A 15639-nucleotide genomic window follows, 5' to 3' on the forward strand; every position below is an offset into this window, starting at 1 on the left:
ATCGGCGACTGCATGCTGACTCATACACCGGTAGAGACACGTAGGCATACGTAGAATTCAATGTAGTAGTAACAATAGTTTTTTACGAATATCTCGGAAACTAAAGCTTTCCGTTAATTATGCATAATGAAAAAGTTGATCAGAATCATATCCCCGACAACATATTAAAAGGTCATTGAAATCGTCCAATTTTGACATTAAAAACTTCCTGTATTTTGCAATAACAATGAAAAATTTTTTTTCAATGGGAGCAACCGGAAGACATACCCTACAAGATGTAAAAGGTTTCGTTCCAATTGGTACATCCATCTCGGAGTAATCAGTGAACACACAAAAAAAAAAAAAAAAACATACATACTGATCGAATTGAGTAACATCCTCCTTTTCGAAGTCGGTTAAAAAGGGACGATCTCATCATTCAGAATCAGAGAAGGACAGCATGACTGTAGTGCGTCTCACTCAGCGTTCGGGCGTTGTTTCCTTTTTCGCTCGCCATTGTTGACACAGTCGATTGACGTAACCAAGCTAACGCCTGATTTTGGCTATGATTATAAATCGACAGCCTTCTTACAAGTAACACTAGGGAAGTGTCATACGGCGATTTTCCTGAAACTTGGCATGCAAGTAGTACATACATGGAAAACTATTGGACACGTATATTGTTATATCGGCCCGAAAGCCGTTTGAAGGGTAGAAATCACCCTTATCGATTTTGGGGATAGTTTCGACTATTTTACGAATTATTTTTACGATTGTTGTGTAATCTGGTAAGTAAGGGTTTTTGGGGTTGCTAATAACGAATCTGTAGTCCGTTTGTAAGAATTCAAGGTAATTATTGAGATTAGGTTACACCTCACCGATTTTGATGAAATTTAAATATGTTGTAAAACTCTACATTTTGAACAACTTTTTCCTATAACCGCCGCTCGGCCTTAGTTTTCGAGATATTTTCGAAAAACTGTTGAAACTAACACATTGAATTCTGGCCATCCGTGTGTGTCCGTGACAACGTACGCATTAGTATGGGATCGCCTCTTTTCTACTGTTTCTGCAGGCAACACCACGGCGACCAATGACCAATATATACCTTGTGTACTTCTGCATTTATGATTTCAGTGTATCGTAGCTATGATGGCAGCTGGGAATTTAATATAGCCTAACTTAACCCAATCTACTCTACCTAATCAGTCAATTAAGTTAGGTTAGGGTAAAGTGATATTCTGGTCGCCTAACGGCGACCAGACACACTTACAGGGATTCAAAATCATGAAAATTAGTTAAATTTAATTTTTAAGCCCACCCGTAATATATGTATGTATACATATATTGATGTCGGTCGCCGTGCTGCTGCCTGCAAAAACAGTAGAAAAGCGGCGATCTCACACTAATGCGTACGTTGTCACGGACGCACACGGATGGCCAGAATTCAATGTGTTAGTTTCGACAGTTTTTCGAAAATATCTCGAAAACCAAGGCCGAGCGGTGGTTATATGTATAGGAAAAAGTTGTTCAAAATGTCTAATTTTACAACATATTTAAATTTCATCAAAATCGGTGAGGTGTAACCTAATCTCAATAATTACCGAATTCAAAATGGCGGATTCAATATGGCGGTCGCATTTTTTCAAAAGTTCTATACACTGTCAAAAAGTGCGAAAATTGCAAAAAAGTAAGAAATCAACATAGCTGTGAGACGAATTTGAGACGAATCGGGGTGCTTTTCAACTTACACTTTAAATTTAGTGCAGTAATGTGGAGAGTCATCTGCGAAAATCGACCTATCCCCAAAGTCGATAAGGGTGATTTCTACCTTTAAAACGGCTTTCAGGCCGATATAACAATATACGTATCCAATAGTTTTTCATGTACTATTTGTACATATGCCAAGTTTCAGGAAAATCGCCGTATGACACTTCCCTAGTGTTACTTGTTAGTTAGACGCCACCTTATAACTACTAGCTGAACTGAATTTGTCACGTGACTTGCTCTGTATTATCCACAAAATAGCGGAACTGGTCTGTAGGAATGCTTTTACGGGATTCGAGTATTCGTCCTTATATGAGAAGATTTGGGGCTGGGTGAGGGCTTATTCGATAGAGGAAGGTCCAATGCAGTACGGTCAACTCATGATTTCAATCACAGTACTCTTTTAGTGGCCGAAAAATGCTTCGATTCCGCGATTGCATTTTGTCGATTTTTTCGTCTACTTTGGACGCTTATATTACTAAACATCAACATAATCCCACTGAAACATGAGTTGACCGTACTGCATTGGACCTTCCTCTTTCGAATAAGCCCTCACCCAGTCCCAAATCTTCTCATATAAGGACGAATACTCGAATCCCGTAAACCCCTGTTTAGGCCCATTTTTGCCGGTAATGTCAACGCACTACTATTACCCGTGTCTACTACTCCCTTAAGAAGTTTCTAGCAATTTGGCAATGTGCTATTGAACATGACTGATCGTGCTTCTAAATTGGTGCAGTAAATTCATCGGTTCATGAATTTGCCGTTGTTACCATCTTTTCAAGGCAAAACGGACGATGTCTTACGGTGAGTTTATTACTCTCGATAGTTAAATCCGTAAGATTGTTGAAAGTATAAAACTGCTATTATAGATCCGCGAACGGTATACTATGCCGCGTAACAATTAGGTTAAACCAATATTTCGTACAGGCAAAATTCAATGTAGTGGTACTCACAGCTTCTCTAAAAAATCTCGGAAACTAAGCGAGTTGGACATATGGGTTATAAGAGAGAAGGGGGAACGCCTTTTCAATAAGTTCACTCCAGTTTGTTACTTTTTTTAAGTTCACTGATTTATGTACCATAACACGCTGGCTAGTTAGTTAATCAATGGATTAGGTTAAGTCAGACTAGATTAATATTCTATTTGCCGTGAGGCGGCTTGCCACGCAATCCAAAAATCAAATTGAAATCTGTTAAGTTTACTCTTTAAGTGCATCTGCTTCATTGTCGGTTCCCGTACCTTTATTTAAAGAAACAGTACATAAGCGGTTGCGCGACATTGACAGATACGTCACAGATGTGCACATGTACAAATATTTAATGCAATAGCAGTCTTGACCGCCCTCCGCTTGATTTTGCGTTTTAGTGATAAAATGAAACTACTTTAGAAAAAACTACATTGAAATAGCTAAAATTGAGAAAAACCGCGAAACTGCATAATTAACTAAAATTTAATCAAGGTCATCATTATTATTAACATACGTGGTAGATTTAGGCCTCAGAAAGATAATAATTATTCTAAACATCAACAATTGTACAAAAATATTTATTATTAATTGCTATTTTTAATATAATATATTATTTTATGAATATACTATTTTTTTTACATAAAGCTGTTTTATAAAAATTCCATGTGCAAATATGCTTTTGACTCACTGTTGTTCCTGTACCATAAAATTATGAAATACGAGTTTCTTTTTTCATCAGTTCCCATACTTGTACATATTTGCGCAAAAATTTCGTTATTGAAAAGCTCTTTGAATGTAGGATTACATAGAATTCGTTTTTATCTCTGAATGTTTATCACACACAAAGCCGCGTCTGCTTGCACAACCAACAAACGGCTTGGTCTAACTCAGAAAAATAGTTGCGGAAATGGTTGCGGAATTTTTGCTCGCCGCAAAGCACTTTGAACATGTTCGTAAAATCCGCCTTTCGTTTCGCCAATTGCAAACACGTTTCGCGACCACACGTATTCAAGCAACACCAAAGCAAAATAGCGGCGGGAGGTAATACCGTTGCAAAGGAAACATTTTAGTTCCACCGTTACTACCAGATTTTGTAATCTGTGAAAGATTAACCTCTCACCGCACCATATTTTATTCTTTCATTGGAAAAGATATATTAAGCACACCACCTTTAAGGGAAAGAAGTATTAAAAATAATTTATTGGTATGTATTTAGTATCAAATCATAATTTTTACGATATCAATTTTTCACAAATATTACACTTACAATTAGTCGTATATTATTATTCCACACGTATACACACAAAAAAGTACAAAATACAAATCAGTAAAGTTAATAATAACATTTTGAGAATAATATAATAACTATCTAAGTTGTCCGCTTCTGCCATCAAATCACATTGAATACTAATACTAAATGCGTCTTTTTTAGAAACACATTAGGTAGTTAGCATTAACAAATAACTTTCAATTGTTTATTATTGAGGTTCAGTTAATACAGTTTCTATGACATACTCTGTAATTATGAATTTTAGTACAAGCATCTTTTTGTATAAATTGTTGTGTGTAAAATCATCTAGTATTTGTTAAGTTCAAATATACATTGTAAACTTTCAATTTTCAAATGGCAATATCTGCAAAATGAAAACATGTAACTTATTGTTAGGTACATATATCGGTTTTGTCTTATAATTACAGATATATAGTCAATGAAAACAACTTGGAATTCACAAATACTCGATACACTGTGCTTACTCATCTATTAAAATCACATTTCGATGATATGAAACTATTTTCGGATCGTCGCATAACAACCGCAACATCCCCTCGCATCGTTATCATTCAGACATCCCGGTACCGTAATAATCCCGGCGCTGCTGGCTATTCGCCTGGCTGTCCGATATGTCCCGGTTCATTTTCTCGTGTTCGGAAAATAATTACTGTTCCGTGGCTTGTGATAATTCGAGCATAATGTCTTTATACCCTCTTCCGACATATTGCGGCCCTCTCTTCGTGTTACATACGTGGTCATCATAATGAGAGCGGTGCACAAATCTATCTCACTGCGGAGGATGCCCTACTTGGGGCACTCCACGTGTATGGCATCAATCGCGGATATCGCATCATCTCCATCTGGCCATAAAATCTGCCGTACCTCGTTAACCACGCTTGTTACGTTCCGCACCCCAAATTTAGCCATTCTCCGCCCTCTATCGGCCCTGTTCACCCTTCTTCCCATCCTTCCAACCGGCGCGGCGCGGTCTTCTTCTATCCGCTATCCTAATGCCGACCAGTGCAAATCCACGAGTGCGTATGCCGACGTACATACATCGAAACCATCCTATTCTCATGAACTCGTTCGTATCATCAGCTACCCTTAATTACTTCGACTCGAAGCTAACAAGGGTAAAGGTTAAGGATATCGGTAAAAATATACTGTTTACCTGCTATGCTGAAAACAGATAATTCCCACTGGGTCACTGTGTCGATCTTGAACATTCAAGGAAGGAACAAATTACGAAGAACAGCTGATCTCCAGACAAGATCATTGAACTCACTCAACCACACAGTCACTATCACTTTTCATAAAATTTTCGGTAATTATTGAGATTAGGTTACATCTCAACATTTTGAACAACTTTTTCCTATACATATAACCGCCGCTCGGCCTTAGTTTTCGAGATATTTTTGTAAAACTGCTGCTACTACTACAATGAATTCTACGTATGCCTATGCAATTACGACGGCGTATGCGTCAGCAACGGACCGCCGCCACAGTGGTCCGGATTGGAAAATCGTGTTCCTTTTTGTTGTAACTTTTAAACCGTATGTGATATTGGCATGCAACTTGAACCAGATAATGTAGAAATTCTAGGCTATGGATAGGTTAAAGAAAAATTGTATCACAATTGTTATTGTTGTTGTTATTGGTACTATTATTATTATTAAATTATTTCTTAATTATTTATTCATTCTAATGCTTCTGCATCTAATTCCCTAACTTTTTTACAGTATGATTTCATTCTTATACTGGATATATATGGATCAGACGTCAAAAGAAGTCGATTTAATGTATCTTCGTTTGTGTATTATCTCGAACTTTCCCGCGTGTTTTTGTATCTTATGCGTTTAAAATCTTTATGACGCGTTTCCTGTGCTTCCTCTGAAAGTTGCCGTATTGGCAACAATGTATCTTTTATAATTTCCGCCCCGTGTATTAATAATTTATGGACTGAAGTTGGCAATATAAAGAATAAATCTTTATTTGTTTGAAAATCCTCCATTTATATTAAATGAATATCTGAATAGCAAATAAAGAAGTGCTACATATATAAAATAATCATGTAATGGATCTTGAAGCGTTTCTATACTTAATTTAATTTAATTTAATTTAATTGTTTAAGGTCGCATACACCTCGTGGTTATTAGCGACCACTGTTGAATTTGTGGGTAGTCAAGCTATAGTGAGTCATACAGTTTAATGTCTTTTAGGAAATTCACTACATTTTTGCACTGGTTGTGGTTGTTGAGCAGGGTGCGAACTTCATTAGAAAAGTTATGTTTAAGTCTTTTTCCGGTGTATTTGGGGCATCGCAATAGAATGTGTTGAACACTATAGGTTTCATCGCAGTCCGGGCATTTCTTCGGTTCTTCCTTTGTGATCAGGTGGATGTGGGTTAAATTTGTGTGACCGATTCTTAATCTAGTTATCCGGACTTGGTCCGCTCTGGGTAGCGATAGGGCTGGATTGTCTTCGAAGATGTCCTTTCTTAGCGTTTTAAGGTGAGTGTGTCTCGAATTTATCCATTGTTCATTCCGTATTGATTCCATTTGCGCTTTTAATGAGTTTTTCAAGTCCTTATAATAGACTGGTATTTGGGAATGTTCTTCCAATAGAGATGCTCTTTTAGCAGCGTCGTCAGCTTGTTCGTTTCCAGGTATGTCGACGTGGGAAGGAACCCATCGAAACAGTATATTCTTGGTGTTCAGTTTAGATATTTCTTCTATTGTTTCTTTTATGATGGGGTTATCTGATTTTATATTTTTTAGTGCTAAAAGGGTACTCATTGAGTCAGTGTTAATGCTAAAGTTTGATTGGTTGGATTTTTTAATGTAATGAATAGCTTGTAGGATGGCATAGGCTTCACTCGAGAATACTGAGTAATGTTTTGGGAGTTTGATAAGTATTTCTTCTTGCTTGTCTACAATAATTGCGCATCCAGCATTGTTTTTAGATTTAGAGCCGTCTGTGAAAATGTTGATATATTCTGGAAGTTTGTTGAGGTTTTCCAGAAATAGGTTTTTAGTGATTAGTGGGTTTGTACTATTTTTTGGGCTTGAAGCTGTTTCTACTAGTATTTGCGGAATTTTTAATGTCCATGGCGGGACTAGATATTGTTTTGTTGGCAAAATGGGAGGTAGTTGGAAGTCTATTTCGCTGAGATATTTTTGTATGCGGATGTTGAATGGTTTCGGGGGTCTTGATTTCTTTCTAAATTGATTTACATAGTTATTGGAAAAAATTTTTCGATGAGCTGGGCAGTTTGGGGATGATGCGATTTTTAGCGCATAGTCGAGGCTTAATTTCTTTCTTCTATGTTCCAGCGTTGGGAGCTGCGCTTCGCACAGTATACTTTCGATTGGGCTCGTCCTGAAGGCTCCAGTAGCTAGTCTTGCCGCTGTGTTGTTGATTGGGGAGAGCATATTTAGTGCTTTTTGTTTTGCTGAGTCATAGATTAAGGAACCATAATCAATTTTGGAACGGATAAACGATATGTATGTGTTTTTAATAATTTGGAATTCTGCTCCCCAGTTCTTCGATGACAGAGTCTTTAGGATATTTAGGCGTCGGTTGCATTTGTCTCTTAGTGATTTTAGGTGAGGTATCCAGGTGAGTTTTTTGTCGAAGGTTAATCCTAGAATTTTTGTTTGTTCGAGAATTTGAAGTTTGTGTCCGCCAAGAAGGAGATTTATTACGAGTGGGCCATTCTGTCTTGAGAAAATAGTTACAGTGGTTTTGGATTGTGAAAATTTAAAGCCAGTTACTTCCGAGTACTTTTGTAATTTGTTTAGGGTTTGTTGTAGGATTTCTTCTGTAGTTTTGATATTTTTGCCTGATGTAAAGATTGTAAGGTCATCAGCAAATAGGATACGTTTAACTGGAGCTTCTATTGTATGGACTATGTCGTTTATGGCAATTAGGAATAGGGTTACGCTAATAACTGAGCCCTGCGGGACCCCATTAAAAATTTCAACTCTTTCAGAAAGGTGGCCGTTTACGCGTACGCGAATATATCTTTTTTCTAAAAAGTTGATTATAAAATTGAGTATGTTACCGTCTATTTTGTGGTGGATGAGTTTTTTAATGATACGGTGTCTCCATACCATGTCGTACGCTTTTTCCAAATCCATGGAGACTGCTGCCAAATGTTCGTTATTAATGAATGCTTCACATATGTTGGATTCCAAGTAGATTAAGCCGTCTGTTGTCGATCGGTGCCGTCTAAAACCACTTTGGTGTTCTGTAATTATTTTATTTTTTTCTAGGTACCAAACCAGTCTTTTATTTACTATTTTTTCGAGTAATTTGCAGAGACAGTTTGTCAATGAGATGGGTCTGTAACCTTCCGTGAGGAGTTTATTTTTCCCTGGTTTTGGTATTGGAATAACTGTAGCTTCGTGCCATTTGTTAGGAAAAACGTTATTTTTCCATATGTAGTTGTATAATTCTAGTAGGTATTTTAGTGCTACGAGTGGGAGTTCTTTAATGAATATATTTGGTATCCCATCTGGTCCTGGACTTGAATTTTTGCACGACGAAAGAGTAGATTGGAGCTCATTTAACTCAATTTTTAAGTTGAGGTGGTTTACTTCCTCTGGTGGTGCGACATTTTCGTTGGTAATCATCAGCGCGTTTAAATTCTAGGAATTGGTGGTCAAAATTCTCATCACTAGAATTTCTTGCAAAGGTGTTTGCTAGGAGGTTTGCCATTTCTATAGGGTCGGTGGAGATTTGGTTTTTAGGGCTGGTCAGAGCTGTGATTTTCGAGTAATTTGATTGACCATTTATAGATTTCAATTTTTTCCATAAAGTTTCTGGCTTTTCTTGACTTGTTAGCGATGATATAAAACGCTTCCACGATTCTGTTTTGCTTTCTTTAATTATCTTAGTTGCTATTGCTCTGTTTCTTTTGAAAATTATTTTGTTAGCATCAGTTTTATGTTTTTTGTATACATTGAATGCATGTTTTTTTTCTTTTATGGCTTTCTCACATTTCTCATTCCACCATGGTACATTTCTTTTTGCAAATTTGTTTGATGTTTTGGGAATTGATTTAGCAGCTGCCTCTAAGATTAGTTTTTCGAAATTTGTAAATATTTCGTCTATTTCACTTGGGTCAGTTTCGCCGGGGTTTTTAAGTTTTTTTATGTTTTCTTCTATATAATGTTTGTAATCTATCCAGTTAGCTTTACGAAACTTCCATCGTGGCTGGGAGATTTTCCTGCAAATTTCATTTTTTCCAACTGTTATAGAAATCGGAAAGTGGTCGCTGTCGTATAGATCTTCTATAACTGTCCACTCAAGGAGATCAGCTATACTGGGATCACAAATTGTTAGGTCTATTGCACTGAAGGAACTATTTCTGACGTTGAAGTGAGTTGGTTGCTGAGTGTTAAGGAGTATTAAGTCGTGTCTCTCAAGGAGATTTTCAATTATTCTTCCACGAGCATCGGTTGAATCTGAGCCCCATAATGTACTATGGCAGTTTAAGTCACCAAGAATTATGAATGGTTTGGGGAGTTCATCTATCAGCTGTGATAATTCATTAAGTTGTATATTGTAGCTGTTGGGCAGATAGAGGTTGCATATGGTGATTTTTTTTTATGCTAGCATGACAGAACTTGCCACAGCTTCCAAACTGGTCGTCAGTTTGATTTCCTCGCAATAGATGTTTTCATTTATATAGGTAGCCACTCCTCCACTTGCTGACAAGCAGTTTGTTCTATTTTTTTTGTGTATTTCGAAATTTTTTATATGTTGGAATGAGAGGTCTTTAAAATTTGTTTCTTGGATACAAATTATGTCAGGTTTTTCATCTGCAGTTAGCTTTTGCAAGTAAGCAAGGTGGGCATGCAGCCCATTTATGTTCCATTGAAGGATTTTTTCTGGCATGATTGGTATATAGAATCTTCGTCAAATTGCTTGTTCTTTTGTTTCCTTTTGGTTGTTTGGTTATTCTTGGATTGACGAATCACTTTCAGATTCAAAAGAGCTTTGGTGCTGTTGGGCGTTTGGGTTTTGGTTGCTTATTTTGTTAGTTAGTCTAGTAAAGCGGTTTTTCAGAGAACGGTCGGTTGCATGGGGGTAAAGGTCATTTTTAATGAAACTTATAAGATCTTCGATATTGTCTGAGAACTCTTCTACTATTTCTCTCGGGGTCGATGAGCCTTTAGTTTTTTCTAAGAGGCTTTTGAACTGGGTGTAATTTAAAGGGCTATTTGGTCCATCTAGTACAGTTTTGATTGGTGCTAGCATTTCATCTAATGATTTTTCATTTTTATTGGAATCGCTTTTCTTCTTTGCCCTTTTCTTTTTGGGTTTTTGGTCGTTCTGGGATCTGGGATGGGTCGGAAGATTTACGGGTATAGTGACAATTGAGTCGGTAGAGGTAATGTCTGATCTTGTTCTTTTGATTCCCGTTGTTGGTGTCTCAAAAATTGGACTAATTGGAGGTTCCATGGTTGTGATAGAGGGTTGTGTTTGGGGGGCCGTTGTATTTTCAATTTCATCATTGATGTTGTTGGTTGTTCTTTTAGTGCCGTTTTCTGAGTTTCTAGCATCCGGTCGAGGGGTCTTTTCGTTTGCTACTGGTACTTGATCTATACAATTTATTGCTAGGTGGCCTTCTTTTTTGCAAACAAAGCACTTTAGGGAATCGGTGGATGGGTAAATGTAATATTTAGTTTCGTCGTGAGCGATTTGTAAAATATTTGGTAGCTTAGATAGGTCGTCAGGGTGGATATAAACCTGACGACGGAAGCTTAATATGTGTGCGTATCCTTCATCGGACAGTCCTGCTCTAAGAAAGGAGACAGATGATCCTCTTCTTATGGTTAATTTGTCGAGAGTGTCTTCTATGTATGTGTGGGGAATCGTTGGGTAAACATTAGAGAGGATCACTCGTGCGTGTTTGGTAATGAGCGGTCTGACTTCTACAGTTGTATTGTTAATGTTTAACTGTGTGTGTTTGCTTGTAAACTCAGCGGCGACCTCCTTACTGGCGAGGAAGAGACAGATTCTTGCGTTTGATATCTTTGACGCAAAGCGTATGTTTGTTGGGCCGATTATTTCTCCAACTTTGGTTATATAGTCTTTCAGTAGTATCCCTTCTTTAGATTCGATGACGATGGCCTGATCTTTTTTGGGGAACTGGCCATTTTGGGTGGCTGCGGCGTAACTTGTGGCACGTGGAATTGTAGAACTTGGACTTTCGTGGGTAATGGATGAAGGGTGGTTTCTGTACTCAGAAGCCATCCCGTTGTTTAAGGGAGCACCGTAGTGCAACCTTATGGAAATTTGTTTTATTCGCCGATTTACTTTTGGTTTACTGTGTACTGCGAGATCGAACAGAATTTCTGAAAGGTCGTGGTACACGCTTTCCGTTTGTATACACTTTCAGCACACTCAGAAACACGTCCGTTCACGACAAGAGACAATCGGGAACTGGTTTCTATACTTACTAGACAGAAGTTTAATGGGTGTGTTACGTATCCGTCTTGGAAATTTCCTTATATGGTGTTACAAACCCTTCTCAAGAAATTTCCTTATATGGAATCGGATGTGTGCACCCGACACCAACCGTCTTCTAGAAAATTCGAGACCAACGCAAAGCAAGGGCGCGGTCCTACGGGTCACGTAGAGTCAGTCCCCACCACCCTTTTTACTCTAGTTTTTGAGTATAAAAAGGGTGGCGACAAGGGCACCTCGGGTCTAGTTGAAGTCTAGAATCAGTTCGATACACGTCGGTACGTTCTTTTTCGGATAATCTCTGCAACGAGGAAACTCTGCGAGATCGGGTATTCAAGTCCCTTTCAAGCACTCACAGTAACTATACAGTACGTTGTCGGCTGTTAAGCATTATTATAATCGTTGTAATCCGCCCCCGTTTGCTCGTGTTCGTGAAAACCGAGAAGGATTAGATTCTTGCTTCGCGGAATCGAAACTAATTTTATTTATTCAACTCATTTCAAACGTGCAACCTAGAGTTCAATTCATTGAATACCGCGACAATTACACACAACAATTGTAAGGTCTGGAATAGAGAATAAACTCATACTAGTTTAATTTACATACTATTACACAATTATATTTACTGTCCAGAAACCCACTAAGGTGTACCTTTACCGCTCGAGGTACATCAATCAAGTTACGAGACCTAATACTAACGCTTCCTGCGGCTCCCTACGTTAGCCATACGTAGGTTCGTCCGCATATCACTCTCCTGAGGCTCCCTACGTTAGCCATACGTAGGTTCGTCCTCCACTCTACACCTTTCCTGTGGCTCCCTACGTTAGCCATACGTAGGTTCGTCCACCATAGCCAACCTCCTGGAGCTCCCTACGTTAGCCATACGTAGGTTCGTCTCCACGTCTACTTCCTTAGGCTCCCAGTGTTAATAACAACACTGGTCAAGCCATTAACAATTACCATTTACCTAAATTAAGCCCCGGCTACGCAGCCGCCCCCTCCGGCTCGTAACAGATGTATAACAAAACAGAACTTAAATATAACTTAAACTTTTACTATATACGGACTATATACAGAAAATATAAATAAACACATAAACAATAAAAAATACAAATTATAAGAAATAAAACAAAACACAATGGAGCACAGTAACTTTTAATAATATAAAAAATATTTCGAATGCTCGCTATGAATGCTTGGACGGTTCTGATGCATCTAAATGAACCAAGCTTCGAAAGAGAGTCGAGGAACTCTTATCTAAACCATAGCATAAACATCCTAAGTGTCATAATCTAAACAGTTCTATCGAAGAAGGCAGATATTCTGCTTCTTTCTTCGCGGAGTTCCATCAGTCGATACTATGATGCGTCAAACATTGATGGCTTTAAACAATTGTAAGGAAATTTGGTGACTGCGAGGGATGGGATCAATTTACGAAATGTGGGCGTATCAAATCAAGACTGGAACTCGGATTTCGTTCTAAGACTCGTACTTTAATAGTGATCAGTGATGTGGACACGTCCACGATCAAGACAAGAGTGTCCTGTAGACAAAACGTTAGCCGTGAGGACGCCTACGTCACCATGGCCCTTTTCCTACCGAGTTTTATGACGCTTTGTCCTTACGGAAAAACCCGTGACGTAGTAACCGTGGAATACCGTTGCTGAGGTGCGCACGGTCCGCTCTAATAGTTGTATTTTTTTTAAATTTCTCACACAATTATAATTTGAACAGGGAGACGAGGGGGGAAGCGATTCTTGCAGGATTATTTTGAGAAAGGTGTGTTGAAAATATTCCAGTTTGTTAGAAGGCAGAACTCTTTGGCACTTGAAAGATATCCCTTGTCAAAAAAAAAAATTTGAAGAATTTGTTGCACTTCATTCAGCATTACTTTTCTAGTACATTCTATACCGTAATTAATAATGTAATGAATGATTTCTTATCGCAAAAGAATGCTCTTTATTGCAAAAAAAAGAATGAAACGAAAATATTTAACAAGAACGTCAATACTTCTAAAAGAAAACATGCAAATTTTTGGGTGAAAAACACTATTCTTAAAAAGTCCGACTTTAAGTCATCATTTCTATTATAAAATTGCATTAAATTTTAGAAATACTTTCATTTTCAAAACTGATGGACATTTAGAAAATTAAATACATTTCATAAATACTGATATTCGAACATTGATTTTTTGAGAAAATGACACACGATTTCCCAATCCGGACCACTGTGCGCCGCTTATCTACTGTTTTCACAAACACATTGCGGCGGCCGAAAAGTCATAGATATAACGGGTAAATGTTTTAAAACAAATGATGGTTTCGAAACCATACTTAGTCGGAAAAACAAATTTTTCGGGACGAAAAGCAGGTATTGGATTCTTAAAGACGTGGGCGGGGCCTCACACCTGCCCCATAAAATATAACCTAACCTAACCTTACCAAATTATTCTCTTGATGGAGGATGCATAACTGTGTAAATATGTAAATAGGATAATTCAGTTAGGTTAGGTTACAATTTATGAGAAAGGGGTGCCGATGCTTTTACATTTCGAAGTTTTTCGGAGGCAATATGTATCTATAGATTAAAGAAATATAAACCGTCAATACCGTGATAAAAAGGTCACCCGTTATATCTATGGCTTTTCGACCGCCGCGATGTGTTTATGAAAACAGTAGATAAGCGGCGGTCCGATGGTGACGCACACGCCGCCGTACATGCATAGGTATACGTAGAATTCATTGTAGTAGTAGCAGCAGTTTTTCAAAAATATCTCGTAATAGATTATGGGATTATATTAAATGAAAAACTCTGTTTATTCTTTTCACTTATATTTTATTCTGAAGCTTAGAAGGAACGTCTTCACTTCGCCACGAAGGAACAAGGAATGAATCCTTCTGAAAATACACGCTGGAAAACCAGCGTCCACTTTCAAAAAGAACATAACGGCCCCGGGCCTTCAATGTGTTTATTGCCCCAGACCCTTAGGTCTGGTACGGCTTGAAACCTATCGACTCTGGCGACAAAGCTAGACCTTTGTTTAATACCAGTGACTCTCAACATAGAGAATCATTTTTGTCTAAATCAAATAATATTATTCCAACATCTCGAAAACTAAGGCCGAGCGGCGGTTATATGCATAGGAAAAAGTTGTTCAAAATGTTGAGTTTTACAACATATTTAAATTTCATCAAAATCGGTGAGGTGTAACCTAATCTCAATAATAACCGAATTTTCTTTCAGGTAAATAAACATTGTTATTTACTGTCACGTTGCTATTGCACTTGTAACGTCCCAGCGCACTGTGGTCCAGGAACCCGCTTTCCGGGGCCAAAATTAAAAACATCTCTAAATCGACTTTTGACCAAATATAATCAATATAAATATACTAAATATAATTAATAGAACTAAAATACAACTAAACAAATGCAAAAATATAATTTTTTTAAAATTTTTTTATTGTAATTCGGGACTCATAACGATATTCGAATATTTTTTAATAATGAGATATTTTCTCAACCATTCATGATTCTTTTCTTTAAACTTTTGTAGTATACTATACGAATTTGCCCACTTTGTATATAAATTGCAACTAAATTTACGCACTGTTTCCTGAATAAATTTTCTGTACCCTTCAGGAAAATTAGTTTCCTCGACGATGAAGCTGAAACACGTCTCCAAATGATTATTATCTCGTGTTTATAAGAATTAATACTAACAAGAGATAAGAGTCTCGCAAAGAAAACGTTTCGTATTACTCTAGAGTCTAGACAGAAGTCACTTCGGCCCGAGCGGTACGTATGCTGCCGCGGTGGCCGCAACGTCATTTATTGAAATTCGTATAACTTTAAAAGTTGAGGAAGGTTGAACCTAAGATTTATATAATTCTTTAAAGAAATGGTTAAGCTTTCTTATAAAACAAATCTGGTAGCTAGCACTTTTAAGCATTTTTTTAAAACCATCCGCAAAGTTTCAATTGTTGAAAACATTGTACTATTTATACATAAGTTAAAGTACACTTCCGACGCAATTGAATAATCAAAATAGAACTACTAATATGCATAAAGTTGTTCTCAACTATTATTTGATGATCTATAATGAATACTTACAAAAATTAGATTCACTTCGAATTTCGGAATTTTGACTTCAGCATGTTGTACACGGCTACACAAT

Source organism: Osmia bicornis, chromosome 4 (genome assembly GCF_907164935.1).
Source record: "Osmia bicornis bicornis chromosome 4, iOsmBic2.1, whole genome shotgun sequence".
In the NCBI taxonomy this organism is placed as follows: domain Eukaryota; kingdom Metazoa; phylum Arthropoda; class Insecta; order Hymenoptera; family Megachilidae; genus Osmia; species Osmia bicornis.